General features: G+C 61.0%; 1 protein-coding gene across 3 annotated transcripts in view; it reads right to left on the bottom strand.

Annotated features, from left to right (window-relative positions):
• Positions 1 to 26,693, bottom strand: part of TSPAN9 (tetraspanin 9) — a 213,495-nt gene that overhangs the window by 94,931 nt on the left and 91,871 nt on the right. For 2 of the 3 annotated variants that reach the window (XM_055142856.1, XM_055142857.1), the window contains one exon: positions 19,263 to 19,346. The exons of the other annotated variant lie outside the window; for it this stretch is intronic. The gene's annotated coding sequence lies outside the window, so the exon portion shown is untranslated. The remainder of the gene's footprint in view (positions 1 to 19,262; positions 19,347 to 26,693) is intronic. 3 annotated transcript variants of the gene reach the window in all.

Below are 26,693 nucleotides of genomic sequence, written 5' to 3'. Positions count from 1 at the left end.
GGAGCGAGGACCAGGGGTCCCACGCGTCGCCTCACCACGGGCGGGAGGAGAGGAGCAGGCTGCTCGGGCCGCGTGCCGTTAGGGACACGAGCAGGTGAGCGAGGGGGGGCCCCCCCACCTGGAGCCCGAGCGGGGCGGCCCCTTCCTTCCTAGATGACTTTGCGTGGTGCCTTCCTGTCTGCGGCAGCCGGGGGCCCGGGGCCGGGCCGAGATGGTGACAGCGGGGTTGCCACCAACAATCGGCCCTCCCCGGGGGGCCCGGGGGCCTATTTCCAGCACCCGCTAGTCCCTGCGTGGGGCATGTGTGCCGGGCCGACGTCAGCGCAGGAATCCGGGGCATCCCGGGGCCCCGCATTGTTCGGACCCGGCATTCCTCTCCCGCAAGCGGCGGGATGGCTCTCATTCCTCCGCCCTCCCCAAGAAGCCACATCAGAGGGCAGCAACCAGATCCTTGGGGGTGGGGGAACAAAGGGCAGGGGGGTGGGGGGAAGGGGGGCTCGGGGTCTCCAGCTCTGTCCCTCGGGTCTCCTGTCGCAGATACACAGGCCTGCTCGCCCCCCCCAAATCTACAGCACGGCCACCGCCAAGGGCACCCCCAGCACCCGGGGCCTGCAGAGCACTGGCCTTGGGGCACTGCTCCCCCCGACACTCATTCTCCCCCCACCACTTGGTGTGAGCCGGGCAGGGAGGGAAGGCGGCTGCCCGGACGCTGTGAGCCCTAGAACCGAGCCCTGGGCTGCTTCTCCGCCCCTGGGGTCCGAGCCCTCTTGGTCTCTCTGGGGTGTCAGCTCTGGGGCTGCGGACGGCAGGCAGAGAGGAAGGAGGGGCAAGTGCCCCCCGGACCCCAGGGAGGCGGCAAAAGGGGACAACGGGAGGGGGGTGGGGAGCGAGAGTCGGGCGGTGGGGGGTGGGCGCGCCCGCCCTGCCCCCTGGCTGAGGGCCTGCAGCTGCCCGTCTGGGGCTCCCGTCCAGGTCACAGGCGCCCCCCCGCACCCCGGGCAGATGGTCAGAGGTCAGGGTCTCAATCGCAGCCCGAAGCGGGCCACGGGGAGGGGGGCAGCTCGGAGGCTGAGACAACATCCCAGTGATACACCTGAGCTTCGGACCCGGAAAGTGGGTCCACAGGACCCCGGAGCGGGGTGGGGGGGCGTGGGGAGGAAACGCTGAGCGTGACTTGGAAGTTTCTGGAAGGAGGGAGCCGGGGGTGCCTGGGAGACAGCGCCCCGTGGCCTGAGGTCCCTGGGACTCTGCCCACCGATGCCCCCTCCCTGGCCGGGGCCCCCCATCCACAGCTGGAAGCTGCCGCTGACCCCCCAGCCAGGGCTGGTTTCAAAGGCCGAGAGTGTTCTCGAGTGCTCACGCATTGGATGGCCCCCAGGGAGAGGCTCGCTGAAAAGTGCTCCCTGGGAGGCCGGGGGTCCTGCCGGGAGCTGGGGGCAGGGGTACACGGGGGAGTGGATGAGGCGCAAGACTGATTCTATGCCCCCCAGAGGAGCTGGCTTGGACTTTGTCTCTGGGGTCCATCCCCAGCGGTGCTTGGGCCTCACTCCTGGCGGGGCTGGGGTGACGGGAGGGGCCTCTACGGTGTCGAGGAGGGCGGGAGCCTGCTGTACCGTGACTCAGTGCTCAGCTGCGAGATGACCCGGCGACTCCAGCCCTGCCCCCGCCCCGTCACTGGGGCAAGAAGGGGCAAGAAACGGGCCTCGAAGGCCAGCCGTGACGGGCAGCTCTGCGCGGAGAATGGCCGGGGAGGGGGGAAGACCTGACCCCCCAACACCCCCCACACCAGGGCTGGCTCCCCCTGACCCCTGCCTGGGGCGGGGGGCTCTGGCGGATGGCCCCGTGTGCCCGCGCAGGCTGCCAGCGAGCCCGCGAGGAAGAGGGCTGGGAGGAGCCGGGGCAGGGGGTGGGGGGGAGGCTCCGTGATTTGTGCCGCCCGAGATGGCCCGGAGCAGTATTTATCCCGCAGCCCCCCCGCCCCCCTTCCGTTTACCATCCCGCTTGGCCTGAGTTATCGCGGCGGGGACGGACCCCAATAAACCACTGCCCCGACACCCGCCGGGGCCCTGCGGCGTATTTTAAAAGCTCAGGGAGCAGCACCGACCCCGGGTGGGGATGTCGAGGAACAGGCGTGGCGCCCCCCCCTAGAGAAGGCCGGGCACCCCGGAGGGAGCACCCTCCCCGCCTCCTGCTTCCCGCCCACCCCTGCCCACCGAGGGCCGCATCCTTGCCGGGCCTGCAGCATGACCATCCGTCAGCCGAGATTCATGAGAGCACTTGCGGGAAATGAGTGAGTCATGAGATGCACTGAGCGGCTCCCAGCGTCTACGAGGTTTGTGCGGGGCGAGGGGGGTGAAGACAGAGGCTAAGAGCGGGCCGGAGCGATGGCACGGCGGGGAGGGCGCTTGCCTGGCACGCAGGAGACCCGGGTTCGATCCCCGGCATCCCATGGGGCCCCCCAGCCCCGGCGGGAGTGAGTCCCGAGTGCAGAGCCAGGAGCAAGTCCTGAGCACGGCGGGGGCAGGAGTAGCCCCAGAGAAGGTCAGATCGAGACCCGAGCTATCCCGTCTACCTACCACCCCCGGCTGTGGGGGCCACACAGGGGCCAGGATGCCGCACAGGAAGGCAAGGGGTGTGGGGAGGGGTGGGGGGAGGCGGGAAATACAGCAGAGCCGCGTCAGTCGGCCCCTCGGGCTGGGTCTAGCACGGCAGAGGACTGGTCAGAGAGTGGACATGATCCCTAGGCTGAGGGCAAATCAGTTTGCTTTGTTTTGTTTTGCTTTTTAGGTCACACCCGGCAATGCACAGGGGTCACTCCTGGCTCTGCACTCAGGAATTACCCCTGGTGGTGCTCAGGGGACCCTATGGGATGCTGGGAATCGAACCCAGGTCGGCCGTGTGCAAGGCAAACGCCCTACACACTGTGTTATCGCTCCAGCCCTGCAAATCGTTCTAAAGACCACCACTGGGGCTGGAGTGATAGCACAGCGGGGAGGGCATTTGCCTTGCACACGGCCAACCCGGGTTCAAATCCCAGCATCCCATAGGGTCCCCTGAGCACCGCCAGGGGTAATTCCTGAGTGCAGAGCCAGGAGGAACCCCTGAGCATCGCTGGGTGTGACCCAAAAAGAAAAAAAAACTTAAAAAAAATAAAGACCACCGTTAACCTCACAAAGAATCTACTCTCTGCATAAAAGCGCCCCCTGCCCTCCCCATTCGAGGAGAATCAAAGACGTGGGCCCCTGAGCCCGGCCCGCTCTCTTGGTGGCCGGAGGCTGCGGGCTGACCGTGGAGACAAATAACACAGAAGAAGCAGGGCAGGGAGTGTCAGAGACACAGCGGCATGTGGCGGGGGGCAGGGAGCGGGGGAGAAGGGTCTGAGACGGGCCGGGAGCCGTGATCGGAATCCCACACCAGGGGGCTGGGGCAGCAAAAATGGGAAGAAGACCCCCCACGGGCAAAGCGTCAGCCTTGCAGGCACAGGGCCCGGGGTGGACACTTGGCCCAGAGCCTCCACCACTGCCCATGGGGCCGCGGGTGTGGCCGGGGGGGCTGCCAACAAGGGTGACACCCCCCCACACACACACACATACACACACACACACACACACACACACACACACACACACACACACACACCCGCCTCCTCCTGCGAGAGCAGCAGCACAAGGGGGGTACGGAGGAGGTGGCGGGAGGAAGGACGAAGGTGCTTCTGCACACACAAGCCCGGCCCCCAGAGCAGGCTGCCCCGCTAGCCACCCAGAGACAGTCCACGGGGGCCTGGGCCCCACCCCGGCACTCAGCGCAGGCGTCCGCGTCGTGGTCCCCGACGGCTGCGGGGTCCCCCTGGGAAGCCTGAGGTGGCGCCGTCTCAGCGGGACGCTCTGGGGACGAGGGGCCGGGCGGGTGGCCCGCGCAGACGCAGTGTCCACTCTGCACCAGGAAGGCGGTGCCGACACCCAGGAGGACAAGACTGCATCCTCCCCTCCTCGAAGCTGCTGCTGAGGACGCGAGGGGCACGGTTAAATGGGCACGTGCCGTGTCGGGGGACACCCAGGTTCTGTCTGCATGTTGCATGTTTCCTACCAGGAGGCACCCCTGATAATAATAATAATAAGAATGTCATTGTTGTATTCATAATTATTATTGTGTTAATAATGTTATATCATATTAATAATTATTAATGTACATATTATATTTGTTGTTGTTGTTATTGGGGGTCACACCCAGCAGTGCTCAGAGCATACTCCAGGCTCTGCGACCATTCCTGGCAGGGTCAGAGGACCCTGGGGTGCCGCCTGGAAGGCAAACGCCCTCCCTGCTGTACCATCACCCTGCCCGTATCCCCAGTTACTGAAGCAGGCATATCCCCACTGCCAGGTGTGTGCCCCTCCCCGAAATAACCTTTGAGCTGAGGTTTTGCCCTTTGAAAAAAACATTACCTGCAAAATCCAGAACCCAAGATCCCGGGCACCCCACATGGTACTCCGAGCACTGCTAGGAGTGATCCCTGAGTGCAGGGGAAGGGATAAACCCTGAGTACAGCTGGGCTGGCCCCCCCAAACAAAAACAAATAAATTAAAAACCCCAGAATCAACACGACTGAGGAGCACGTGGATCAGGGCAGGTATCCTTAGGATACAGATGACGGGGCCGGAGCGACAGCACAGCGGGGAGGGCGCTTGCCTGGCACGCGGCCGACCGGGGTTCAATCCCCAGCATCCCAGAGGGCCCCCCCAGGCACCATCCGGAGTGATTCCTGAGTGCAGAGCCAGGAGGAACCCCTGAGCATCGCCGGGTGTGGCCCCTAAACTAAGAAAAGCACTCAGCTAACAGCCGCCGGGGCAGGCCGGGGTGAGGCCCCTCCTGATACGCGCCAACCCTGATCCTACCCTGGCGCTGCATCAGGCTCGCCGAGCACTGCCGGGATGAGGCCTTGCACACCCCCTAGGGTGGCCCCCACGCAAGGCCGGAACACAGCTTCCCGGGGGCGCGCGCAGCCGAGAGGAGGCTCGGGCATGTTCCCTGCACACCCCATAAACGAGACGGATGGCGGACAAACCGAGATTTAAGTGACATTTACGGAGCTCCTTCGATTCCAGGCCGGGCCGTCTCCTCACTCAATCCCGCCAGCACTCCTGGGAGGCAGGTTTTATGGCTCTCCGACAGGTAAAGGGATGAGCCCAAGGTCACGGCAGCACCAACAAGGCAGAGAAGGGGCTCAGGACGCCCGCCCGCACCCCGGGTCACCCAGACCCCCAGCGCAGGGCTCGCCGCTCAGGACTCCGAGAGGGGTGGGCCGCCGCTGAGCGCCTGACGCCGGCTCGGGGGTTTCGCCCTCCGGCTCCCTGCAACCTCCCTGCACCCCCTGGGAGGGAACTCGAGCCCCCGCCAAGCCTGACGTGTTGGGTTCTCCCCACCTTCTTTTCTTTTTTTTTTGCTTTTTTGGGGGTTTACCCAATAATGCTCAGGGGTTCCTCCTGGCGGTGCTCGGGGGACCCTATGGGATGCTGGGAATCGAACCCGGGTCGGCTGCGTGCAAGGCAAACGCCCTCCCCGCTGTGCTATCACTCCAGCCCCTCTCCCCACCTTCAAACGGGCCCAGGAGGAGCCCGGCAGCTTCCCCGGGCATGCACAGGGCCCCAGGGTGGTCCCGGGCACCACGGTGTCCACTGAGCATGGCCAGGCAGAGCCCAGGGGCCTCAGCACCAGCAGTGACCGTGTACGGCTACGTCAGATGCAGCCGGCACCTGCGTGCCGCCTCTGGAGCTGTCTGCCTGTGGGGTCCAGCGTCTGTGTGGGGGCTTTTTTTTTTTTTTGAGTGGAGCCCTCAGGGTTTTCTCTGTGTATTACGTTGCCTGCAAACAGTGACGGTTGAGCACCTTTTGGGGGATACCTCTGTTTTCTTTTTCTTGCCTGATTGCTTTGGGGACGACTTCCAAAAATCGATTCAACAGAAAGTGGAGAAAAACGAACATTCTTTGCCTTGCGCCTGACCTCAGCAGGAAGGCTGTCAGACTCGAGCCACGGCGTATGATTTTGGCTACGGGGTTGCTGGAAGTGCTAGTTACTTTCTTTTCTTTTTCTCTTCTTTTCTTTTCTTTTTTTTTTTTTTTTTGAGGCTGGGGGAAGTTTACTGGTGTCTGTGTTTTGTTTGGGGGCATCACCCAGCAGTACTCAGGATGGACTCCTGGCTCTACACGCAGGAGTCATTCTTGGCGGTGCTCAGGGGGCCGTTCAGTTCTGGGAACTGAGTTTGGATCAGCCACGTACGAGGCAAGGCCTCCTGCCCTCTGCTCTCTCTTCGGTCCTGGCTGCTACTGTCTTGAAATCTGTATTGCTTTGCCTGTTGGGGCCACACCTGGCGGGGCTCAGGGCTCACGCCTGGCTCTGAGCTCAGGGATGGTCCTGGCGGGGCTTGGAGGACCAGGGAGGGGGCCGGGATGGAACCCAGCTCAGCCGTGGGCAGTGCAAGCGCCTTGCCTGCTGTTCTGTCTCTCCATGCCCCCCGGGCCGCCCCGCATCCGATACAGTTGAAAGCTTTGCCTCCTCGGGCTCCTCCAATCAGGAGGGATGGGGCAGACGGACACCTGCCCGCCCTCAGCCCTGGTGTGATCACACGTCCTCACCCCATGAGCACCCATGCACGCGGCCGACCTGGGTTCGATTCCCAGCATCCCATAGGGTCCCCCGAGCACTGCAAGGAGTAATTCCTGAGCCCTGAGCATCGCCGGGTGTAACCCAAAAAGCAAAAAAAAAAGAGCCTTGCCCGCAGAGGCTCCCCAGACGAGGGGTGTGCCAACGCCCCCCCACCCAGACCCCCAGTCCCGAGAGACGAGACCACTTCTCACGAGTATGTTCGTGATTCCCAGACAGCCAGAGGCAAGGCAGAGGCAGGGGGGTGGGCTGGGGACGGGGGGAGCAGAGAAACAGAAGCCTGCACCCCTCGCAGCCCCCCTCTGGCCTCTCCCGCCTGGGGTCCCCACTGCACAGCCCTCGTGCGTTCCTGTCCCCGTTCCCCAACCGAGACCGGGGTACACGGACGCTGTCCCAGGGGCTGCGTCTGTGACCCCTGTCACACATGTGGGGACACACACAGACAGCGGCCGGAGGAGAAATCTAATTGGATGTGATGATTTGGGTTTCCTGGACACGCCATGGTGCTCAGGGCTTCCTCCCGGCTCTGTGCTCGGAGGTCACTCCTGGCAGGGCTCAGGGGACCCTATGGGGATGCCGGGGATCGAACCCAGGTCGGTCGCATGCAGGGCAAACGCCCTCCCTGCTGTACTATCGCACTGGCCCTGAGTTTTAAGGAACCCAGGAGAGAATCACAAGGGGAATGTCTAGTTTCTAGCCACCAAGGGGACACAGCTCTGCGTGTCTGCAACATCCCTGAGCTGCCCCTGGGCCCCCCGGGTCGTCGCTGGTGACAGAGAGTGACCTCAAACCTCCCCGTCTGGGCTCAGAACCCCAGCCTGAGAGCTCCGCACCACTGGCCGTCAGCGAAGTCGGATCAAACCAGAACACGGACACGCCACGGGCACGCGAGCACAGACACAGACCCCAGCAAAATCCCAGGCGCCCAGATTCCCCCGGGCCCCCGCCGCACGGCTGTGGGGGACACTGGCCGTCTCAACCCTGCTGGGAAACTGACAATGAGAAGGAAAGTGGTTAACAGCATCTTCCACCAGTCCTGGGGTGGGGGGGCGGGGAGGGGGTGCGGCTGCCCAAAGGAAAAGGCGTATCAGAACCATCACAGCGGGACGACTCGAGAAACACTCAAAACCGGCCAACTACCAACATATCATCAAGAGTGAGAGATCTGCTGGGGCTGGAGCGAGAGCACAGCGGGGAGGGCGTCTGCTTTGCACGCAGCCGACCCGGGTTCAATTCCCAGCATCCCACAGGGTCTCCTGAGCACCCCAGGAGTAATTCCTGAGTGCATGAGCCAGGAGGAACCCCTGTGCATCACTGGGTGTGACCTCTGCCCTCCAAAAGAAAAGAGTAAAAAAGCTGGGCTGGAGTGATAGTACAGCAGATAAGGTGCTTGCCTTCCATGGGGCTGACCCGGGTTCGACTCCCAGCACCACTTCTGGTCCCCCGAGCCCACCAGCAGTGATCCCTGAGTGCAAAGGCAGAATAAGCCCTAAGCACCAGTGGGTGTGGCCCCGACACCTACCCCACACCCTCTGCCACACACACATCAAAAGACAAGTCAAACAGTTAAATCTATTATTACAAGATGCTTGTGGGCTCCGAAGCAACAGTGAAAACCAATTAGCCTCAGCTGCTGGTGTTAAGAGGATGGGGGTAATCCTGAGGAAGAGTAGGCACGGTAGGAGTCTACCGATGTGACTTTCCAGATCTAATCCGTGTGTCGGGAGCCAAGAAAACGGCTCAATGGGGCTAGACTGTGACCCCAAAAGAAAAAAAAACAAAATACAAAACAAAACAAAAATGGCTCAAAGGGCTACAGAACAAGCTTTGCATGGGGGGGGGGGCAGGGTCTATCCGGGGAATCACATGGTCTGTGAACGTCACTGGAAGTGATCCCTGAGCACTGAGCTGGGAGTAGCCCGTGAGCAATGCCAGGTAGGTCCCAAAACCAAGAAGAGAAATAAAAAAAGATTGTTTGACTTAATTTATGTGTTTATGTTTGCTAGGGCTAGAGCGATAGCACAGCGGTAGGGCATTTGCCTTGCACGCGGCTGACCCAGGTTCGATTCCTCCGTCCCTCTCAGAGAGCCCGGCAAGCTACCAAGAGTATCTCGCCCGCACGGCAGAGCCTGGCAAGCTCCCCCTGGCGTATTCGATATGCCAAAAACAGTAACAACAAGTCTCACGATGGAGATGTTACTGGTGCCCGCTCGAGCAAATTGATGAGCAACGGGATGACAGTGCTAGAGTGATGTTTGCTAGGAGCGTGGTCTCCCTTGACTCGGGCTGGAAGCAGGCGTGAGGGAAACTTCTGGGGCACTGGAAATGTTCTGACCCTTTAGGGGGTCTCAGCTTCACCCGTGAGTCTCTTCATAAAAGTTCACACAATATTGCATTTTCACGTCCATTTGTTAGACTTCAGTGAAAGGTTAGGAAATGTCTCCATTCCCACTTCTGTTTGTCCCTGTGGCCCTTTCAAATTAAGGGGCAAAGCTATAAAAGAAATCAAATCACCGATCATCTGTGAGTGCATAAAGTAACCCAGTGGGGTTCTTGTTCTTTTTTTTATTTTTTTTCAGCTGCGAAATGAAGAGGATGAGATAATCTCTGTGGAACCTTCTAACTCGGGGTAGTATGCTGCTTTGATCCTATTCTTAGTAAAAACCTCATTAATCAGTAATAAGAAATCCTTCCCAAATTAGTGAAGAGTTAAAAATATGGAACATTTGTTTAAAGAAGGCAGTCGGGCTGCTTTCAAGAACGAAGCACATTGCAAATTAAAATATCAAGGTCCACCAAATTGAAGTTAATGAAAAAAATCACAACACACATTAGGCGTACACTACTTAACGCCGCTTGAATAATGTCGAGATCCTGCGCCGTGCCCGTGTTACAGCCTTATTTCAGACCATTTTAATCAAGAGGAGTCGTGAGTGCCAAATGACTACATCTGCCGGCTGACGAGGGACCTCTCCGGAGCCGTGACGGGGACAGACGCCCAGCTCGCGAGCCCGGGGCCACCGTGAGACAAAGCTTCCAACCCACACCCAGAAGAGCCGCACCAGGGCTAAGCCGGGCCCCGAGGCCCAGCGTGAGGCGTCTCGGAGCAGGGCTGACATGCAGATTACAGGGGAGACTTAAGGCACCCCAGAGAGCTCGGCAGCGCCAGCCATGACAGCAAACTCTAGCCGGCAGCAGGCCGGATATTCTAGGCGCCGGTCATAAATAAAACCTCTGCTCGGTAGCTAATCTCACGGGAGCCTCACACACACACACACACACACACACACACACACACATACACACACATACATGCACACACACGAGATCCATCCACCGAAGCCCCCTCTGCAGACTGCAGGAGCTTCCAACCGGAGGTGCCGCCCAGCCCAGCCCCCTGCAGGCGGGCTCTCTTGGGGCCTCGATGCTGCCTTCTCTACAATGGGGAGAAACTGGCCGTCGAATCTTCCCCAGGTGTGGGCATGGCTCTGTGTGCATCAAGCCATACGCAAATGTGAGCCACCGATGGTCCATGCCAGCAGTGAGGTATTGAACACATAGGAAGAGTCTACAGGGGGGAGCTGGCTCAACTTCCTTCGCTTCCTGCAGGCCGGGAGGCAAGTGCCAAAGGCAGCGTTGGCCTGAGGACTTACTTGGCCACCGCTGAGCGTTTCTCAGAGGTGAGTGAGGGGACCAGAGATAGCACAGGGCTAGGGAACCGGTCCTGCAAGCGGCTGGGCTGTGCCGGAATGCCGGGCACGGCAGAGTTCCTGCCAGGGGTTCCTCCGGACACAGGTCAGGAATAGTCCCTGAGCGACCCGAGTCACAGCACAGCGGGCAGCGCACTTGCCTTGTGTGCGGCCGACTCGGGTTCGATCCCAGGCATCCCATAGGGTCCCCGAGCACCGCCAGGAGTCATTGCTGAGTGCAGAGCCGGGAGCAACCCCTGAGCATCGCCAGGTGTGGCCCAAAGCGCCATAAAAAAGGAACCGCCCCTGTGCTCCACAGTGTGGCCCCCCAAACCCAACTAAAGCCAAGGTGAGTGTGGCCCCCTGGCCACCCCACGGCAGAGGCGCCAACGGCGGCTGGACCGGCAGCCCTGACCTTGGGTGAGTGACCAGCGCAGGACCCGGTTGCCTCTGAGCCCGCGGGCGCCCTGAGCACGCACACTTCCGAGCTCCCTCCCTGCCGGGGACGGGGCAGCTGAGCGCGGCCTCCCTCCCCCTCCCCCGGGCTCCACCACCTGTCTCTGGCCCAAATCCGGACCCCAGAGAGGCATTTCCTGAGGCTGCCAGCTCACTGACCCGGAGGTTAATCCGACCCTCTGTGGCCAGGCCACACAGTGACAAGCCTCCCTCCTCCCTCCCGGCCCGACACAGAGCACGGGGCCGGACAGCCCAGTGCGTGGGGCTCGGCCGTGACAGAGGGACGGTGGCCAGGACAGGCCGCTGAGCCCAGAGGCCCAGGCTCAGGGCCGGGTTCTCCGACTCAGGCCTGGGAGAATCCTCTCGGCTTTCACTGGTGCCTGGCAGGGGGCTGGGAGAAGTGGCTTCCCCCAGGGAGAAGAGCGGAGCTGGGGGGCGGGAGCAACAGCAGGGCGGGGAGGGCGTGTGCCTTGCACACGGCGGACCCAGGTTCGATTCCCAGCATCCCATAGGGTCCCCCGAGCACTGCCAGGAGTGATTCCTGAGTGCAGAGCCAGGAGGAACCAACCCCTGTGCCTCGCCGGGTGTGACCCCCAAAGAGCACACACGCGTACACACACACACACACACACACACACACGGAACAGAGCTGGGAGGGTTGGGGAACTGGAGCAGGGCGCGGGGAGCAAGCGGGGTGCTTGCATCTCCTGCATCCTGCGGCTGAGGCAGCCCCTGGCCCTGTCTGGTCCCAGGAGCATCCCGGGAGGTGCTGGGTATACTCCGGAGGCGGTTCCCTGGGACGGCCCGGGGACTCTCGGCACTGACAGGCTCCGGGATCAACTCTCTGGTCCCTGCAGGGAACTGCCGAGCCGGGTGGCTGAGTACTACTGGGAGGGCCCCCCCCCCCTGGCTCCTGAGCACCCCCGGGAAAAGAGAGCGAAGGAGACAGAGAGGGTTGGGTACCAAGTCCCGAAGACTCAGCTTCCGGTTCCAGTCGTCCCCCTCCCCTCCCCCAGCCCCCTTCCTGCTCCAGCACCAAATACCCCTCTGGGGTGCTGCAGCTTTCCGAGCCGGGGCCACCCCCCACCCCGCACACACCCTTGTGTGAACGGCCCTCCTGCCCTGCCACGAGCAGGACCCAGCCCCGCTCTGTGGCAGCACCACCCGGTTCTGAAAATAGAGATGAAAGCAGCTCGCAGGCTCGCCGGGCGCCGGGCTCCTGCCGGAAACCCCGGATGTGAGTGACTCGGGAAAACAGAATGTCCCGTCAGCAGGCCCAGGGCACGACCCCTTCCTCCCCCCGACCCAGCCCAACCGCTCTCCCTAGGCGGGTGGGGAGGGGGCACCTCCGGGGCACCCCTCCCTCCCCCCAGCGCCTGTGCCCATCTCCGCAAGAGCAAGCCGGCGTCTCCCCCAACCCCCACCCCTGAGCCCCAAGCTCCAGGCCAGATCCCTGGCAGGGCAGGGCTTGTGCAGCGGACAGGTGAGAAGGGTGGTCTCCGGGGAGACCCCCAGGCCCTCACTTCCACTGGCCGGGGAGTCTCTGGAGAGCCACGGGCGGCCACCGCTGAGTTACCAGCTTGACTCTTTGTTTTTTTTTTTTTTTTTTTTTTGGTTTTTGGGTCACACCCGACGATGCTGACTCCTAGGGCTGACCCCTGGCTTTAACTCAGGAATCACTCCTGGTGGTGCTCAGAGGACCCTATGGGATGCTGGGAATCGAACCCGGGTCGGCCTCAGGCAAGGCAAACGCCCTCCCCACTGTGCTCTTGCTCCAGCCCCACCGGCTCGATTCTTAAGCCGAGAGTCAAGTGTAAGACCTCGGAGCTGCGTCCCGGGGTGCACCCTGCACAGAGCTATGTGAGTGACGTGCAGTCGGTCGGGGTTTGAGGGCTGGGCCCTCACCGCCACCCCAGACACACGCTCTGGGCCGCACCCAGCCGGAGGCAGAACGCAAACCCTGGGGTGTGGGGGGAGCACCAGAGCACCACGTGGACAGTAGCCCCGCCATGGAGCAGCTTTGGGGGGACGGCCGAGTAGCCAAGTTCCCAGCCGGGAGGGCAGGACAAAGCGGAGGTCCACGGAGAGCCCGTATGCCGCTCTCTCCCCGCGAGGCGGTGTGGGAACTGCCGCAAGGCCGACAGCCCGCAGGCACCCAGGGGCCCTCGGCAAGGGAAGAGACGGTGGGGTTCGAGGGCGGGGGCGCACTCCGGAAGCTGGGCCTCCAGGAGGAGGACGAGGAGGCTCTGCCCGCAATGCTCGGGGGTCTGAGGGCTCAGCGGCGCTGTGATCACGGGGGTCACACCCCGGTGGCCACGCTCAAGGGTTCATGCATCGCCCCGGGGCACCAGGCGTGCACCCCAGCTCTCTGCGCTCTCTCCCTGGCCCCCGGGACCTTGAGCAGGTGACAGGCTTGGAGGCCAGCCAGGGGTGATGGGGAATGAGGTGAACGAAACAATACGTGTCCATTCACTCATTCCGCCGTTCATTCATAATCCATTCATCCCCTCGCTCCTCGACCCACGAATCCATTCACTCCTCCATCCATTGATCCATTCATCCATCACTGTGATCCATTCGCCCCTCTACACGTTCATCCATCAACTCCCGTCCATTCATCATCAACTCCTGCATCCACTGACCCACCCCTTCATCTGCCCATTCCCCCCCAACCACGCGGCTCTACGTGGTGGAGTCAGAGGGGTAGACGGTACCAATCTGCACACACGTGCTTGGGACTGACAGGAGCAGGGGCCCGGGGGAGAGGCTACAGCTCAGCCTACAGGAGAAAGTCAAGGAGACTCCCAGCAACCAACAAGACCCTCCACGTCCCTGACTGTCACGGAGGAGCCTGGAGGCTGCTGAGGTCCCCCCGGCCCTCCCCCTGGCACTCTGACCAATAGCATGCCCGGGCTGGTTAAAGGAACCTGGGTACATCTGTACAATGGGATGCTATGCAGCTGTTAGGATAGAGGAAGTCACGAAATTTGCTTATAAGTGGATAGACATGGAGAGTATCATGCTAAGTGAAATGAGTCAGAAAGAGAGGGACAGACACAGAAGGACAGCACTCATTTGTGGAATATAAAGTGACATGACATGAGACTGACACCCAAGGACTGTAGACACACAGGCCAGGAAGGCTGCTCCATGGTTGGGAGCTGTCTCATGAGCGGGGGGAGAAGGCAGCTGGGACAGAGACAGGATCACTAAGTCAGTGATGGTTGGAAGATCGGTCGGGATGGGAGGTGTGTGCTGAAAGTAGGAAAAGGACCAAACGTGATGGCCTCTCAGTGTCTGTATTGCAAACCCTAATGCCCCCAAATAGAGGGAGTCTGGGGGAAATTGTTTGCTGGGAGGTGGGGGGGAGGGGGTGTGGGAAAGGGGGGTGTATACTGGGGAGATTGGTGGTGGGGAATGTGCACTGGTGGAGGGATGGGTGTTTGATCAATCATTGTGTGATTGAAACTCAATCGGGAAAGCTTATCACTGCATCTCATGGTGATTCAATAAAATCAAATTTAAAAAAAGAAAGAAAGAAAACAGCAGGCCCGGGGCCTCGGGAGGCCTGGGGAGGAAGGGGACACAGAGCCTGGCACACCATCACTTGTCTCCGTCACTTCCCCTAAATCCACCCGGGGGACCTATTAGCTGTGCTGAGAAAGTGCTGAGGGGGGAGAAAAGGGCCGTCCGCGGCCTGAGAGCAGAGCTGGTGGCTGGGCGGGAGGAGCCAAGCGCTGTGAGGCGGCCGGCCCTCCCCCAGCATCCATCACTACCCGCTCCTGGCCCCACGCACTGGACGCGGGGAGCCCTCGAGTAGATACACCCCCGCGCTGACGGGGAACTGACAGCTCCTCGGCCATTGATCCCAGGAGGTCTCGGGAGCCAGAACTCCCGGCCGGGCCGGGCGGGAAGCCCAAACCCTCTCGATCCAACCTTCGCCATCCCCCAGATCAATTCTCCTCAGCATCCAGCGCCGCTCTGGGAGCCGTGCGGAACAACGGGCAGAGAAAGACCGAGCCCTGACACGGGGACCGGTGGGGGGCCGAGAGAGAGAGAGAGAGAGAGAGAGAGAGAGAGAGAGAGAGAGAGAGAGAGAGAGAGAGAGAGACGGCAGCCATGAAGGCGTTTATCGGCGTACGGCCCCCCCAGGGTCTCTCCCTGGACCACCGAGGGCAATGGCCAAGCCTGATCCCTGAGCACAGAGCCAGGAATAACCCCTGAGTACCACTGGGTGTGAGACGAACCGGAAAGAGACCGTCGAGGCGAGTCTGGGGTCTGGGGGAGTCGCATTCTAGAGCCTCTGCAGGAGCAAAGGGAAAGGCAGTCAGGCAGAAACGAACATTTGCCCCCAAGGAAGCTCCTCGTTAGCTCCAGGTTTCCTCCTCAGGCGGGCTGGGGTGTAACTTGGTGACTGAGTGGCACAGAACATGGTCTGCAGAGGTACAGCCCTGGTTTTAGTTTTTTTTTTTTCTTTTTGGGTCACACCTGGCAATGCACAGGGGTTCCTCCTGGCTCTGCACTCAGGAATCACCCCTGGAGGTGCTCAGGGGACCATATGGGATACTGGGAATCGAACCCGGGTCGGCCGCGTGCAAGGCAAATGCCCTCCCCGCTGTGCTATTACTCCAGTCCCTGCAGCCCTGGGTTTTATCCCTGCCACAGGTATATCTGCACGCGCACGCGCGTGCGCGCACACACACACACACACACACACACACACACACACACACACACACACCTGGATCCCCACCTCACACCACACACAAAAATGAACTCAAATTGGATCACGGATCTAAATGCAAGAACTAAAACTCTAAGACCTCTTAGAAAAATAATTTGCAGATCTTCGTGACCTGCGGTTACTTAGATATGACACCAAGAGAATGAGCCCGAATAATTTTTTTTAAAAGATAAGTTGGACTTCATCAAAATGAAAAACATGTATGATGCAAACGGCAGCACCAGAGATGAAAAGGCATCCCAGAGACGTTGAGGAAACATTTGCAGATGATTTATTAGATAAGGGGCTTACCACCAAAATATCTACAGGACATCAGGAAGTCTTGCAGCTCAACAATAAAAAGACGACACCATTTTAAAATAGGCAAAGTCTATTAATAGCTATTTCTCCAAAGAAGATAGGCACATGGCAAATAAGCGCATGAACAGATGTTCAACATTATTCATCGCCAGAGAAATGCAAATCGAAGCCACAAACGGGAAGCCACTTCATACCCAGGAGGATGGGCAGAAAAGTCCCGGCAGTAACACAGATTGGCAGAAACGGGGAGGAAACGGCCTCCTCCACACTGGGCCGGTGGCAGCGTGAAAGCGTGCCACCACGTTGGGGAGACACGGGCAGGAGGGGCAGAGCACTGCGGGGAGGGCATCTGCCTTGCACGCGGCCGGCCGGGTTTGGCCCCCGGCATCCCATATGAGCCTCAGGGCCAAGAGTAATTCCTGAGGACACACAAACGGACCGTGGGCCCGAGCCCCCTGCTGCAGCGATGGCCCTGGACTCTGCAGTAGGCCCTTTCGACTGGGCTGCCCCAGACGGGGCAGGTGCTGTCCCTCCGCCCGCCCCCGACGAGACCCGGCGGCCGCCATTTTCTAGAGGTCAGTGACAAGCTCCAAGTGACAAGCTCCAGGTGGCAGCGAACGCCAGGCCTCATAGGACAGGGGCAGAGTTGGCACTCCTCCTTTCCCCCACCCGGATGGGACCCGAGATGACGCCACACCCGGCCACCGTCTGCTTAAGCTCCCACACGGCCATGATCCCGAGACACACAGACGAACCTCGGACCCGAGCAACTTGCTGCCTCGACCTCTCCAGACCCTAATTATTAACGTTTCAGAATTCCCAGAGTGCCTGGCCCTGTCACGGCCACGCGACGCTATACCGCATCCACAACAAGCAATGAAGACACACGGTCTGGCACTGCCTTTCCGGCAGCTATGAGGGGTGGTGGGACTGGGCTCAAACATCGAAGGCAACTACAGTGGAGGGAGAGAGAATTGTGCAAACTGTCTGCCACACGGGCAGGGGGAGGTGTGGAATGGGGGGAGGGGGATACCGGGGACTTTGGTGGTGGGAAACGTGCCCTGGTGAAGGGATGGGTGCTTGGTGACTATGATCGAAGCTCAAACATGAAAGCTTTGTTACTCTGTACCTCACGGTGAATCAATTTTTTTTCTTTTTGGGTCGTACCCGGCGATGCACAGGGGTTCCTCCTGGCTCTGCACTCAGGAATTACCCCTGGCACTGCTCAGGGGACCATATGGGATGCTGGGAATTGAACCAGGGTCGGCCACGTGCAAGGCAAATGCCCTACCCACTGTGCTATCACTCCAACCCACGGTGAATCAATTAAAAAAAAAAAGGGTAATTTCTGAGTGCAAAGCCAGGAATAACCCCTGAGCATCGCCATCTGTGGCCCCCAAACAAAACCAAACCCCCAAGCCCAAAAACCCAAACGGAAAACAAAAGACCTTGATGGTTCCTCATCAAGTTAAACAAGAAGTTACCCTAGAACCCAGCAAAGTAGTGACAACATTCTTCCTAGTAACCAAAAGTCATGGAAATAACCCAAATACCCACTGAAGGATGAAGAGATAAACAGAATGTGACAAGCTCTGACGGGGAAACAGTATTCCGCGAGGAGAAGGCCTGAAGTCGCTGATCCGTGCCGTAACCGGGCAGAAATCAGACCACCTCCGCGGCTGGCCGGGGACAGCGGCCAGACACCACGGCGTCCCCGCTGCGTGCTTCCCCTGCAGGGAACGCCCCGAGACACAATCCCCCGGCGGCAGAACCCCTAGGAGTGGGGGACCTAGGGCTGGGGGTGGCGGTGGGGAGGGGTGGGGGGATGAGAAGTGACAGCTCTCGGGGCTGACTCAGGAGCGGAACACGGGGAGCCCTGACACGCCAAACCGCTGAGCCGGATAGCACGTGAGGGGGTTCATTTGCTGCGGGTGCCAGAAACGTCGCTTCTTGGGGCTGGAGCGAGAGCTCAGCGGGTAGGGCATTTGCCTTGCACGTGGCCGACCCGGGTTCGATTCCCAGCATCCCATAGGGTCCCCCAGCACTGCCAGGGGTAATTCCTGAGTGCAGAGCCAGGAGGAACCCCTGTGCACCGCCGGGTGTGACCCAAAAGGCAAAGAAATGCCTCTTCCCGGCGCCCTGGAGGCCAGACACTCCCGGCCAGGGGCTGGCGGGGCTGGGCTCCATTCCGCAGCCTCTCTTTGGTTCAAAGAGGGGCCTTCACCCGGCCGGACCCTTCTGTGCCCACCTCTCTGCTCATCTTTGGCTGGAGGGGGTGGTGGCGGCCCGCGGCCACCCTCAGTGGTCCTCAGTGGCTCAGGGCAGGGACTGGAGGGTGTGGCCTGAGATGGGGCCCACACGGGTCACTCAGGCGTGTGTGATCCCTCCCGAGGGGCGACACTCGGCAAAGAGACTGATGACACTGGGACATGGGGTCGCCAGGGGTCTGACCTGAGCCAACCGCCTCCTCCTCCCCCTTCCCCCCTTCCCCTCCCCCCTCCTCCTCTTCTTCCTCTTCCTCCTCCTCTTCCTCCCCCTCCTCCTCTTTCTCCTCCTCTTCCTCCCCCTCCTCCTCCTCTTCCTCCCTCTCCTCTTCCTCTTCTTCCTCCTCCTCCTCTTCCTCCTCCTCCTCCTCTTCCTCCTCCTCTTCCTCTCTTCCTCCTCCTCTTCCTCTTCCTCCTCTTCTTCCTCCTCCTCCTCTTCCTCCTCCTCCTCCTCTTCCTCTTCTTCCTCCTCCTCTTCCTCCTCTTCCTCCTCCTCCTCTTTTCTCTTCTCCTCCCCCTCCTCCTCCTCCTCTACTTCAGGTGGAAGGCAGGGCAGGGGGAGTTGTTTCTTTAGGAACCACTTCCAGCACCACTCAGAGCTCACTCCTGGCTCTGTGCTCAGGAATCCCTCGTGACCAGACTCAGACTCAGGAGATCATATTTGGCATCCGGAGTCGAACCCGGGTCAGCTGCACGCAAGGCAAGCCCCTTACCTTTGGTGCTATCTCTCCTGCCTCTGATCTCTCATCCCTTCCACTTAAAGGGTACCAGTCCTACTGGATTAGGGTCTAGGGTCTCCCACACGCCCCCCCCCCCCACTTTTGTTGCTTCTGTTTGGGGGCCATACCCAGAGACACGCTCAGGGCTTACTCCTGGCTCTGTGCTCAGGGATCACTCTCTGGGTGAGCACAGCTGTGTGGGGGGGGCCCAAAACAAAAATAAATAAACAAATAAATAAATGAAAAACAAATGGGGGAGATATAGCTGAGCCTGTGTCAACAGGAGAGAGTTTCACGACGGGTGGATTACATCTCAACACTCATCCGAGACGTGTGTTAGCGGAAGCCTCGGTCTTCCTGGCGAGGAAAGGGGGCGCAGGGGTGCCGAAGGCCCCAATCCCCGCCGGGCATGGACAGGAGGAGGAGGACTCACCGCTCTGACCCCAGCTCCTTCGCCTGCACCCACGGCTTCCGGGGCTCGGAACCGGAACCAGTCGGTGATGGGCAAGTCAGAGCACTGTAGAGAGAGCAGAAAAAACGGCCTAAGAGCCGAGCAAAAGAGGCTGTGGGGTTGCGAGGGCAAAGCTGACGCCAGGACAAGCTGCAGCGAACAGGAAGACCCAGCGAGGCCTCAGTGTCTGTCTCCCCGGAGCGGGACTTGCACTTGAGTAATCTGCCAAGACAAGGAGCTGGGCAGTCGGGTCTGGCCGGTCACGGGGGTCACTGTCCCCTCCTTAGAAACGGTTGCTAACCACTGCCCAGTTGCTGACCACCCTGTCACAGGGCCGGTGCTAAACAGACCAGAGTGTAAAGTGCTTCCTAGCTCTGACCCTATAGAAACCGCTGGTGATTGGGAGTCGGGGTCCTTGGCAAGACGCCACTGCGTTGGGTGAGACTCGGACCCCAGCTCGGGCCAGCGCTGGCTCGGGCTAGTAATAAAGTCCCTTTGCTTTCGCACTGCCGTGTGGGGACTCGGCCTCTCCGCAGCTGGGGGTCTGAAACTCGGCACAACAGGGTGGACAGAGGCCAAAGGGGCGGCGGGCACCGAGGCAGTGAGAGGCCGTTAGGGGCGAGCAGGGAAACCACGGGAGAGGAATTCCAGCTCTGCCTCGTGCCCGACGCACCCCCACATCCGACCCCACCCGAGGCGGTCTGCAGAAACCGGGGCACGGGTGCTCAGCCCCGGGCACGGAGAGAACAGCATTCCCGGGAAAACAGCATCCCTGGCGGAGGGAGCCGCAGTGCCGTGCCCAGCGGGCAGGTCCCTTCCAGACCCGCTCAGGAAATTGCCACTTGGCGGGCGAGAGGGAGGCATATGCCTGACCCCGGGGAGCGGGTGACAGCGCCAAGGGAAGCTGAGGTCAGAGGCCCCAGGAGCTGGCGTGAGGAGAGTGGGGAGGGGGGCTGCCTGCCTGCCCTCCCCCCGCCGGTGGGCAGAGAGAGGGCCAGGATGTCCACCCTGGAGACAGCTCTGGACACAGCAGGAGAGGAAGGATAAAGTAGGGTGAAGGGGCTGGAGCGACAGCACAGTGGGGAGGGAGTTTGCCTTGCATGCGGCCGACCCGGGTTCGATCCCCAGCATCCCACAGGGTCCCCTGAGCAACTCCAGGAGTGATTCCTGAGTGCAGAGCCAGGAGGAACCCCTGAGCATCGCTGGGTGTGACCCAAAAAGAAAAAAAGAGGGGTGACGGCGAGATTGGAGGCAGACAGAAGGCGGGACGCTTGCAGGGGCACCCCCAGGCCTGCGTTGGGCTCGGAAGGGAGGGTGTGCAGGGAGGAGGGAGGGTGTGCAGGGGGGAAGGAGGGTGTGCAGGGAGAGGGAGGGTGTGCAGGGAGGAGGGAGGGCGTGCAGGGAGGAGGGAGGGCGTGCAGGGAGGGAGGAGGGTGTGCAGGGAGGGAGGAGGGCGTGCAGGGAGGAAGGAGGGCGTGCAGGGAGGAGGGAGGGTGTGCAGGGAGGAGGGAGGGCGTGCAGGGAGGAGGGAGGGGTGCAGGGGGGAGGGAGGGTGTGCAGGGAGGAGGGAGGGTGTGCAGGGAGGAGGGAGGGGTGCAGGGAGGGAGGAGGGTGTGCAGGGAGGAGGAAGGGTGTGCAGTGAGGGAGGAGGGTGTGCAGTGAGGGAGGAGGGTGTGCAGGGAGGAGGGAGGGTGTGCAGGGAGGAAGGAGGGTGTGCAGGGAGGAAGGAGGGTGTGCAGTGAGGGAGGAGGGTGTGCAGTGAGGGAGGAGGGTGTGCAGGGAGGAGGGAGGGTGTGCAGGGAGGAGGGAGGGGTGCAGGGAGGAGGGAGGGGTGCAGGGAGGGAGGAGGGTGTGCAGGGAGGAGGGAGGGCGTGCAGGGAGGAAGGAGGGCGTGCAGGGAGGAGGGAGGGGTGCAGGGAGGAAGGCGGCTTCTGCGGGAGCCTTGAGCGCCAGCAAGGAAGCCGCCTCCGGGATGAGGCTGCTGACAGCCCTTCATCTTTCCCACTGCTTTATTTTTTTTTCAAGGCGACCAAGGGGGGTGGGGAAGGGGAGACACAATGAGGCTGCTCGGTGAACAAAAGGCCTGGCACGCCAGCGCACACGGCTTACCGGGATCCACTGCTCTGTCAGCACGCTATAATTACATCTCCTGCAGGGACACAGCCCTGCCTCCCAGCACACCCCGCGCTCACCGACCGCGGACCGGCCAGCCTCGGTCCAGCACCCACCTGGCGGGGAGGCAGCCATGCCCAGGACATGCCGGGGAGCACGGGAGGACGAGCTCGCCACGTCGGGGGTCCGGGATGGTGCCCAAGCCAGCTTGGGCGTGGGGGGGTGCTTAAGTGACACATTGACCTGTCGGGGCTCAGTTTCTCCGCTGGGGCTCCGGTGAACTAAGGGGCGTCCACGAGGGGCCATCCCCGATGACTCACTGCCTTCGGGAGTCAGCACTGATCTCCCCATTTTACAGCAAGAGAAACTGGGGCTGGAGAGATGTAACCGCTCCAGGTTGCCAAGCAAGGTTTACTAATTAATTTATTTATTTATCTGCTTTTTGGGTCACACCTGGCGATGCACAAGGGTTCCTCCTGGCTCGTGCACTCAGGAATCACTCCTGGCAGTGCTCGGAGGACCCTATGGGATGCTGGGAATCGAACCCGGGTCAGCCACATGCAAGGCAAACACCCTCCCCGCTGTGCTATCACTCCAGGCACCCCCCCCACTGGCTAATTTTTTAATGATAAATGAAAATCCGTAGGATGTCATATGCTTTGCCTAGGGGCATGGGGCCACACGTGGCGGTGTTCACGGCCTACTCCCAGCTCAGTGCTCAGAGATCAACCCTGGAGGCTGCCCAGGGGCCCAAGGCATTCCCTGGGATTGAACAGGATCGACTGTCTGCAAGGCAAGCCCCTCACCTCCCTGTACTCGCGCCCTGACCCCCAAACTCACATTCTTTTTGGTTATTTGTGTTTGTCTGTTTGGGGGTCACACCCACCTGTGCTCAGGGATCACCCCTGGAAGTGCTCAGGGGATCCTCGGCAGAGCCGGGGATCAGACTGGGGTTGGCTGGGTGCAGGCAAGGTCCTAGACTCCCTTACTACCCTCCGGCCCCCGGGCCCGCACACTCTCAGCTCCACAGCAGGGATCAGGAAGGGCGAGGCAGGCACTCCCTCCCCAGGGCGGACACACACTCGGTGCTGGAGGGACAGGGCCAGGGAGATGCTACGGCCGGTCAGGCGCGCACCTTGCACACAGCTCACTGGGCTTCTATCCCTGGCACCACTTACGATCCCCGGGTCCTACCAGGAGTGATGCCCTGAGCACAGAGCCGGGAGTAACCCCTGCACAGTCGGGTGAGATGCCAAAACCAATAATTAAAAAGAGAGAGAGAGAGAGAGAGAGAGAGAGAGAGAGAGAGAGAGAGAGTTCTTATTAAGGAGCGATAGCACAGCGGGGAGGGCGTTTGCCTTGCACGCGGCCGACCCGGGTTCAATCCCCGGCATCCCTTATGGTCCCCCGAGCACCGCCAGGAGTAACTCCTGAGTGCAGAGCCAGGAGGAACCCCTGTGCATCGCCGGGTGTGGCCCACAAAGGAAAAAAAAGGAACTGCTTAAGGTCCCTAAAGTCATGCCCTCAAGAGGGTCCATCCACATCGTTTCCCTTTCAAAAAGCCCTGTCCACACCCCCACCCTCACCTCTTCCAGGAAGCCCTCAGTCTGCACACCGTCCAAGCCCCAAGTCTCCCTGAACTCCGGGACACCGAGGGCCAGTGGCCAGTGTCCCTTAGCACCCTGCCCAACCACGGGGCTGCCCCCACCTGCCCCCGACTCCCCAGTCCTGAGAGAAGAGGCAAAGTCTCTGGCCACCAGTGGGGTGTGCGTGCCCCCCCGAGAAGGTCCCTGCTCTGCACGGCCCGCGCGGCTGAGCAAGCCTTCCCTTCTTCCCCGCCGGGCGCCCCTGCCCTGGGGTGTCGCGCCCTGCTCCGGGGAACCCCGAAGGAGAGGAAACGCGGAGACTGGCCTTGAGGGTGCCGGGACCTCCCGCTCAGGAGAGCTTCGTCTTCTCCATCAATAATAAATAGCGCCGCGGCGTTTATTTCCCTCGCAGCCCGTATTTCTCACGTACCGCTGGCTCCTGCCTCGGAGCTGTCTGCCGTCGCGGGGAACCCCGCATCCCTTCTGGCTGAGGAGCTCAGAGCACCTCAGAGGGGCCCCTTTATCTTCCCTACAGCTCCCCGAGGAGGGGGTGTGAGGGCCCCCCCGGGCCACTCTGCCTCCAGCCTGTGCACAATAAATAGTCGCTAACCGGGCCCCCTCACACGCTGCTTTTCCTCGCTGTGTGGACAGGCGCGGGGAGCAGGGAAATGACACTGGCTCAGCTCCCACAACCCGCCGGACGCCTCCCCCCACCCCAGCCCTCTCACCCCGGGGTCTTCCCACCCCCACACCAGGCTGTCAAACTTCCCTCGCAAGGATGCAGCATCCGTCCATACGAGGCTCGCGCACAGCATGCAACCATCAGCAGGCATCAGAGTCTAAGGTGCAGGGAACGGGAACCTTACCAGCCTTTAAAATGGGCGCTCAGGAGCGACAGATAGGACAGCGGGGAGGGCGTTAGCCTTGCACGCAGCCAACCCGGGTTCGATTCCCAGCATCCCATATGGTCCCTCAAAGCACCGCCAGGGGTGATACCTTAGTGCAAAGCCAGGAGTGACCCCTGTGCGTCACCGTGTGTGGCCCAAAGAGCAAAATAAATAAATAAATAAATAAATAAATAAATAAATAAATAAATAAAAAGGGCACTCGCTGGGGGCTGGAGTGATAGCACATGCCTTGCACGCGGCCAACCTGGATCCGATTCCCAGCATCCCATAGGGTCCCCTGAGCACCGCCGGGGGTGATTCCTGAGTGCAGAGCCAGGAGTGACCCCTGTGCATTGCCGGGTGTGACGCAAAAGGCAAAATAAATTACTAAATAAATAAAACGGGTGCTCCCGGCAGGAGAGACAGAAGGAAGGGTAGGGTCTTGCCTTGCACGCGACCAAGCTGGCTTTGATCTCCAGCACCCCACGGAGTGTCCCAAGCCCGAAAGGAGTGATCTCTGAGCACAGAGCCAGAGATAGCCCCGAGCACAGCTGGGCATGGCTGAAAACCCCCCAAAATCAATCCATCAAAATAAATAAATAAACGAGTACTCCGGGCTGGAGAGTTAGTGCAGGAAGCGAAGGGGCTTCCCTCGCACTCAGCCGACCTCCATGTGATCCCTGGCACTGCCCGTGGTCTCCTGGGCACCACCAGGACTTAGCCCTGAGCACAGAGCCAGGAGGAAGCCTCGGACACCGCCAGGTGTGGCCCCCCAGCTCCAATAAAAACGGGCACTCTGGGTCGGAGAGACTCCGGGCTGGGGCTATGGTATTTGTCTTGCATGCGGCCAGCCCTGGTCTGACCCCCAGCACCGCCCTGAGGCCCTGTCGGGACTGGCCAACCCATTCCAGGGGCCAGAAGCTGCCCCTGAGCACCACCAGGTGTGGGCCAAACCTCTCCCGCCCAAGCATAAAAACACCACCAGGCACCTGCCCCCTTCCTCGCTCGGGCCTAAAGAGAGAAGAACGGGCAGGCTCAGACCAGCCTCTGCGTCAAACAGGCCAGAAGGAACCCCCCCCCCCAGTCCTCCAGGGAGGAGTGCCTGGCTCCTGGACTCATCCAAACAGCAGCAACAAAAATATAGGAAGGTGGGAAAAGAAAGGAGAGGGAGAGAGAGAGAGAGAGAGAGAGAGAGAGAGAGAGAGAGAGACAGAGAGAGAGAGAGAGAGAGAGAGACCACACGCACCTTCGAAACCGAACGAGACAAATGTTCAACAATGGGAAAATTGATGAACACGAGCACTGTGCAGACGTTTAATGCCTATTACCGTGACGCTAATGGAGCTGGTGGTGGGACGGCGAATAAACAAACAGAAGGCAGGGCGCTCCCTTCCTCTCTCTCTCCCTCCCCCCCCCACTGTATGCCTGCCACCACCAGAAGAATTTGGGTTGCCAGAAGTACAGCGCAAAGGCTGAGCTGGCTGTGACTCGCCCATCCCTTTGAGTCCTATTCTTATCCTACGGCGTCACTGCCAGAACAAATGACTGGGCGTCAAAACCAGATCATGACCAGGGTCCGGGGACCATCTCCTTGGCTTGGGCCTTCCGAGTCCCACGCGGTTTGGTCCAAGGCAAAGGCTTGACGCGGATTGGCTGGTAGGGATGCGGGGTCATATTTGAAGCGGATTGGTCAGTCGGGTTGGGGGCGGGGTCAAGGAGTCCAAGCCTTTAGCCGCCTCCATCCTTCAAGCATGCGCACTAGGCGGCTGAAGGTAGCACCCTCCCTGCCAATCCACCCCCCCCATCTGTCTCCCGGGCGTCCACTGGTCACATGGGCAGTGGGTGCACGGTCCTGTCTTCTGAGCCAGTAAGATGGTTTAAAGAGCTGGGGCCCAGGGTTCCTTGTGAACTGCCAGGAGTGACCCACCCCCCCTCGAGCACCGGGCAGGGAGCATCCACCGAGCATTGAGCTTGGAGCAGCCCCCTGAACATGGCGGGGTGTGCCTCAAGTGAAGAAAAACCAAAGAGGACTGAACAGGAGGTCTCTGAAGAACCTCTTAAGCAGAGGAGGGGGAGGCCCTCGCTCGCGATCCCAAGTACAGTCGGCGGCCCAAGCCAGCCCTGCGCACCAACCCAGCCCGGCCCGGGCTGCCACTGCCCCCGGGAGGCTCCGTGGCGGGGAGGCAGCGAGCTGGAGCCTTGGAGAGCAGAAAGCGGACCTGGCTTCCCTCCACCCTCGGCTGCTCAGACTCCCGGGGGAGAGATCTCCTGCCGGAGCATGGCGGGGGGGGGGGTCTAGAGAGGGGGAACCTCCCCAGGGAACTGTCTGCACCACGCCCCTGCCAGAGCACCCCCCTCCAACCCGCCGGGCATCCATTTGCTGGGAAATTCACTTAGTCTGGATTGCTCAGCTTTCGCCTTTTCAATTTCAAGGACTGGCTTCACTGGAGAGAGAGAGAGAGAGAGAGAGAGAGAGAGAGAGAAGGGTGGGGAAGGAGCGCTGGCAGGAGAAGGGGGAGGGCGGGGCGTGGGGGGTGCCCCAGGGACGCCCCTTGGAGCGGGGGGGGGGGGCGGGGGGAGGGCACGGGCCTGGCAAGCGCCAGCAGAGTGCCCGGCTGGCCGGGTCATGCGCGCGCGCGCGCGCTCAGGAGCGTCTGCAGCCCTGGCCGGCCCAGCTGGTGGCATCTGCCTGCAGGGGGGAGGTGGGCAGGGCCGGGGGAGCAAATGCCAGGCCTGTGGCGGGTGGCGCTGGGCCAGCCCTGCCCGCACCCCTCTGCAGGCCTTTTTTTTTCCTGTGAGAAAAGAATGGGAGGAATGCCGGCTACCCA

The sequence above is a fragment of the Sorex araneus genome, chromosome 6 (assembly GCF_027595985.1).
Source record: "Sorex araneus isolate mSorAra2 chromosome 6, mSorAra2.pri, whole genome shotgun sequence".
In the NCBI taxonomy this organism is placed as follows: domain Eukaryota; kingdom Metazoa; phylum Chordata; class Mammalia; order Eulipotyphla; family Soricidae; genus Sorex; species Sorex araneus.
Note: the sequence above shows the minus strand (reverse complement) of the source record. Positions and strands in the feature narration are given on the sequence as shown.